The following is a 6,323-nucleotide window of genomic DNA, read 5'->3' as shown; positions in this document are numbered from 1 at the left end:
TATTACACAAAATATATAATTACACAAAATTGTTGCATATGTATAGAAGTCAATGATGTAATATGTAAATAGTCAATGATGGAAGTGACGTAACTACAGGAAGTACGTGGCGAAAAGAGATCATAAACCTGATCAGTTTTGATATAAGCATAATGAAGAGATAATCTCAAAAGTTGAGACAAAATATTTATGTATAATATCAGAACATGAATTCCGTTTGAAATTATTGTTTCAGAAAAATGACCAAGAGACAATAAGATTCTTAATATTACCAATCAATAAAACAATATTTAAAGTGTTTCAGTTTATAATTATTCAAAATTGTTGCATATGTGTAGACAAACTCAAACCTTCATAAACACAAGGTCTGTGCGATCGGAAATGACGTCATGCTAGTAAGCAAGAGCAGGTGAGATCTGTCAAACAGTCAGACTGACGATAATGAATGAGCTTTTTTACAAAAAACATTGGAATACATTAAAAATTGCAGTAAAAAACAACAAAACGGAAGACAATTCGATTTAAACTGAAACTGAACTTTATTCAATATGAATTTTAAAGCAAACAAGAATTTAAAATAAATAATTAATTTGTGTGCTATTGCTGCAGTCAAGAAAATAAACATTGTGTTTCATGGATTTGAAAGTTAAAATTCGTTTATTTGGATTGTGAAATATGTTGCTGTTAACAATTAAACCACGATGCCCACAACACAAAGACACGTGACTAAAACACAAACGTAATCAGGTTCCTTGGATTCTCTCTGTAAAATAGAGCAGATGAACTTCGAAGGTTTCTTTATCTCTCCGCTCCATGGGCAGGTAGAAGGAAAACTAGTGCTATATAATATCTATACTCATATAAATTGGGGTTTTCGTGTATTGATATTCATATTAAAACCCCTTTTTTTAATTTATTCACAAAGAAAATACAACTTTGTTAGATATGGGACGTTGAATTAAAAACATAATAATCAACGAATTTTGGATCTACAGACTTGAAAATTGGTATATAGGGTACTGAGACACATGAAAAACTTTTTAACCGGTTTCATGCGAAAAAAGAAAACGGTTACTAAAGGGTCAGAATAAAAAAAAATGGTACGTGAGAGTGGGTGATCGGATTTTTATCTATTTTCAATAGTTTTACAACTGCGCATGCGCGATAATTAAATATGACAGTTTCCTTATATTGAGTATAAGTTGGTGTGAAAATACTTTTTAAAGATTCATGCCAAGCTGGTCTAATGGCTATTGTGTTTGATTCACTGTCTTGGTTTTTATTTTGATCTCAGCTTGAGTATTTTTTTACTTACACGTAATTCTCACTTGCACATGTCTCAGTGTCTTTCGTTTTTTTTTTAACTTCATTTCTTTTAACTTCATTTTTTTTTTAACGCATTTAACGTCACGTTTAATACCCACGGTGTGTCTGTTTATAATAAATACGAATTCTGCATTAATTCAAATATAGTATTTATGCGTATTTTATAACAGGGCAACGTCAAGTGGCCTACTAGTATACATATATATATATATATATATATATATATATATATATATATACTAGTAGGCCACTTGGCGTTGCCCTGTTATAAAATCTCTCTTCAGGTTTTTACTAATTACCAGTTTTACCATATATATATATATATATATATATATATATATATATATATATATATATATATATATATATGAGGCCTCCTTCAGTCTTGACAGACTATGGATACCCACAGTAAGGGAGCCTGCGCGGGAAGTTTTTGTGGCAAGAGTTGCGCAATCTACAACCACACCTCTCCTGATTCGACATTGTTGAATACCAGTGGCAAGTGGAGGTTCAGAACGACTGGAAACAATGCCGAGATAAGCGGAAAGCAAATACAGCGCCTAGAGTTCCCAAATGGTCACCCATCTGGTACTAGCCAGGCTCAACATTGCTTAACTTCGGTGATCTGACAAGAACCGGGGTGTCAACGTGATTATGCCGTATATATATATATATATATATATATATATATATATATATATATATATATATATATATATATATATTAAATATATATATATATAAAATATATATAAATATATATTAAATATATAAATAAATATATATTTAATAAATAATATATATATATATTTATTAAATAAATATATATATATATATTATTAAATGTATATATATATATATATATTAAATAAATATAACCTCTTTCCGTATCAATAAATATAACCTCTTTTCGTATCAATATATATATATATATATATATATATATATATATATATATATATATATATATATATAATAAATTCCACAGCCAAACAACGTCGCAGCTCACAAGAGCCATGACAGTCAACGAACCGGAAGTCCAAGACTCGAGTTTTGCCCTCATTTGCAAACTGCGCCGAAATCCGACTGTGAAATGAACCCACTTCATTTCACAGTCGGATTTCGACATGGTTTGCTTGATCTGTGTTGGTTAATAGAAATTCTTGTGTGCGGGGCGTTTGCTCAGTTGGTAGAGTGCTTGCCTCGCATGAAAGAGGCTCGGGGTTCGAATCCTGAGCTCGGATGTGTCTAACTGATGAGCCCAAATGAGGGCGAAACTCGAGTCTTGGACGGTTCGTTGACTGCCATGGCTCTTGTGAGCTGCGACGTTGTTTGGCTGTGGAATTTATTATACAATCTCTTACATTCTGAAAATCCAAATATATATATATATATATATATTGATACGGAAAGAGGTTATATATATTGATACGGAAAGCGGTTATATTTATTTAAAGTAGATGAAGGCTCTTATTTAAATAATTGGGTAATAAAATATAGTAAGTTGCCTTATAAACGGCTGTTTGTAGCCGTAGTTGGTAATATTCTTAATCTTTAGGCTTTCAACGTTTCTCACAGGCTGCAATACCCGTCTATATTTATGGCTCATACTAACCAATCAAATTCTTGTGTTCAGGAACGCGGATACATTCATATTCATTATATCAACCAGTAACCAATTTTATTCTTGACCGTAGATAATCGCTTTATGCAAAATGGAATCTGTTATTTCCTTTACTAGAATGTTCAACCCATAATTCAGTGTGTCTGTTTTTTTTTTTTATAAATAAGTGTGTGTGTGTGTTTCTATAAAATAGTAATGTTGTGGATCTTTTTTTCCCCGGGGTTTCATGGTTTGTCTGTGAACCTGCACCGCAAGTCGTACCAATTATGATTCTGGGATGATTTATGGACCGCGAGATTGAGGCGAACAGGAATACCCAGAGGAATCCTGAACAATTTGCAAAATCCAGAAACAAAAGCGAACGGAGTTGGAATTAATTTTCCTTGAGTCGAAGGTTAAATAGCCCCACGCTGAAAACCAACTTCTCTTGCAGTTAGCATCAGATGAGGGAAATTGAAAAGCAAAACAATGATATTATTCCGACCGGACGAATAAGAAAGAAAACTTTGAAACTCTGGTGCTACGAGATCAGGCTGTCTGAAGATATCAGCTTCCTGACCAAACATTGGCGTCGTTGTCTTTTATTTATTTTCCTTTTGCAAAACTCAATCATGTTCTGCAAAAACAACATAAACAAGTGAAGCATGCATGGTCCCCCGTAATTGCACAGTGAACGAGGTACAAAAAAGTTCAGCATTTGCCCCCCCCCCATTTAGCCCCCAAAATTTCCAGGGGAAGTCAAATCCTGGTGAAAATGAACAAACGGTGCAGTTTTAGGCCTTAACATATGTAAATTTGAGTTCTTCACCATGAAACAAAAAACAAACAAAAAAAAAATGACAAAGTCCACCACTTGCGTCCCCTAATTAAGCCCCCAAAGTTTCCAAGGCCTTAACATGTTTAAATTTGAGTTCAGCACCATACAAAACTGCTAAATAGACACACAGAAATTCTGAACAAATATGGTAAAATAGTCTAAAAATGGAGTGTTTTTGTTAGCCCTAAATGAGCTCCTGGGGCATAACCAAAGAGTTATCACGAAGTATAGAAAAACAAAACTATATAGAAATCAGTTAGTTATAACTTCTCAGAAAGTTTTATAAAAACCCAAGGCATCAATTTTTGTAATAAGCACAAAAGTTTCAATTTTAGCCATTTTAATCCGAAAGACACCCCTAGGGGGGGCAACCGAAAATTTTCCCGGAAAATCTGTTCTTTTACTTTTTTTTTTTTTTTTTTTTTTTTTACTTATATCGTGTTTAATGTTTGCTCAAAATTTCCAAAAATTCCAAGGCGTAGTCATTGGGAAAATGCGGACAACGGACGAACGAACGGACGAACGGACAAGGGTGAATTTACAGGTCCACTCTCCTTTTTTCTCCCCCCCCAAATTCCTCAACAAAACAACGAAACCAAAACATCATGAATAATATTTGAATATATAAAGAACTTTAAGCAGAAAATCTTGCCAAAACGAATGGATTTAGCATTACATAACTCGAAAAGGGTTGATATGCCATGGAAAAAGCAACCCAAACCAAAAACGTTGAAACATATTATACTAGTTTATCTCTGTATTCATTCTTTGCGGACTCTTATCCACATCTTCATAGTTGTTGTTGTTGTCTGACTACGTTTTGATCGACTAATCCTCCGACTTGCTTTGGAAGGATTGAAACCACTATCTTTAGACAATGCTCACCTGAAACCGAAGAGACGAAATGCCTTCATCCACTGTGGTATGAACCCCAAAGGGCGATCGTTAGATTTTTTTTGTCTTATAAATCCAAGTTTTGTGTTCTTATCTGATCTTCTATTGCTAGGTCTGTACTGAATAGTTGGCCAAAAACGTGTCGAGACAACAACTATGGAAGGCAGTAATTACTGGGAATGTAATACGAGACTCAGTATTCCTATCTCATCGCGATAAATACCCTGAAGAAGGTCAGGGGATGAGTTGGCCGAATCGTGGTAAAACAGCAACAACGATGAAGACGAGGATAACAGTCCGTAAAAAAGAATGAATACAAAAATGACTCATCTCAAAGGATTTTAATAAAAATCATACATGATAGTTTTTCTATCTGTTTGTTGCTGTTGCTATTCTTTTTTCCACACTTAGGTAATTTTATTTTCAGGAATTCCATTTTTATATTTTCTTCTAAAACTTTATGGATATAACTGAAAAGAAATTAATTAAAAAAAAAAGAAATGTTTTCTTCGTGTTTTTTTTTAAAAGTTATTTTTACCTCAACAAGACATGCTGACACTTGGAACGTCAGAGGCTAATATTTGTGATGGTGTCTAGCTGTGGATTGTGGGGAGTTAAACGGCGAGCTGTCTGTTCACATTACGTTTAAATTTCAGCAGTTAAGTACAGGCAGGGGAGCAGAAAACAGGAAGGGAATTTCAATGTCTAGCATTTAGAAGGAAGAAGTTAATAAAGTAAAAGGTTTCCCACCATCTAGGGACGTCATCAATGAAGGGGTGGGAATTTGTTGCTAGTTGGGCTAGTCAGTTGTATATACATTGAAAGGGCGCAAGTGGTATGCTTTTATCAGAGAACATTCCATTAAAGTACTTGTAAAACAGGCACAAAGGCGAGGTATTGTTGCGATGCGACAGAGATCGTAGTTTGGCCAACAGTGCGGGACATATCAGATTGGAGACTCTTTTATAGACCTTGTCTGATTTTAGAATATTTATAGAAGTGTTGTTTTTATTATAATTAAATTTTTATCCGTAAATCATTTGTAATCAGACATATTAGTTCCGTGTGTCACTTTCACAGGCATTTAAGAATGTATGTTTGATAGTAAGTGATTTACAAATAATAAAATAACACTAAAATATTCTAAAATTAGATCGGTGGTAATTTACCATGACGATGGATCCAGACAGATCCGAATGTACTTTAACAATAACTATTGAAACTACATAAGCAAGTTCTTGCCTTGATTACAAAATTTAATTGTCTAAAAAACACGTTTTCTTGGATTATGAGTAAAACATTTGACAATTCAACGATTAGTTTGACAGCAGTGGGTCATAGGGTTCTTTTACTAGACCGGGAAGTCAGGTAATAGCAACCAATACCGATCGTAAGCCAGAACCATAGAAACGGCCATTATGGAATGTGTAGCCCCGGGTACCACAATATAAAATTTACGCCCACGAAAGCAAATTAGACACAAGGTCTTTTTTTAATGTAGGGGGAAAACCGGCTCCCCCCCCAAAAAAAAGGGGCACTCTGGCACTATCAAAATAAATAGTAATTGTCTCAGTATGAAGGGTTTCACCTACATTGACCAAGAACTAATTACAGAACAGATACTACCCGGCTCGAGGCCCGCTAACTGGGCTATCAGCATTG

General features: G+C 34.2%; 1 pseudogene; it reads right to left on the bottom strand.

Annotated features, from left to right (window-relative positions):
* Nucleotides 1-1,874: 1,874 nt before the first annotated feature.
* LOC145291636 (5S ribosomal RNA) lies at nt 1,875-1,991 on the bottom strand (annotated as a pseudogene).
* Nucleotides 1,992-6,323: the final 4,332 nt, after the last annotated feature.

The sequence above is a fragment of the Euprymna scolopes genome, chromosome 12 (genome assembly GCF_053919585.1).
Source record: "Euprymna scolopes isolate OS-2025 chromosome 12, ASM5391958v1, whole genome shotgun sequence".
Lineage (NCBI taxonomy): Eukaryota > Metazoa > Mollusca > Cephalopoda > Sepiida > Sepiolidae > Euprymna > Euprymna scolopes.
The sequence above is the reverse complement of the archived record's forward strand: the minus strand, read 5'-3'. Positions and strand labels throughout refer to the sequence as shown.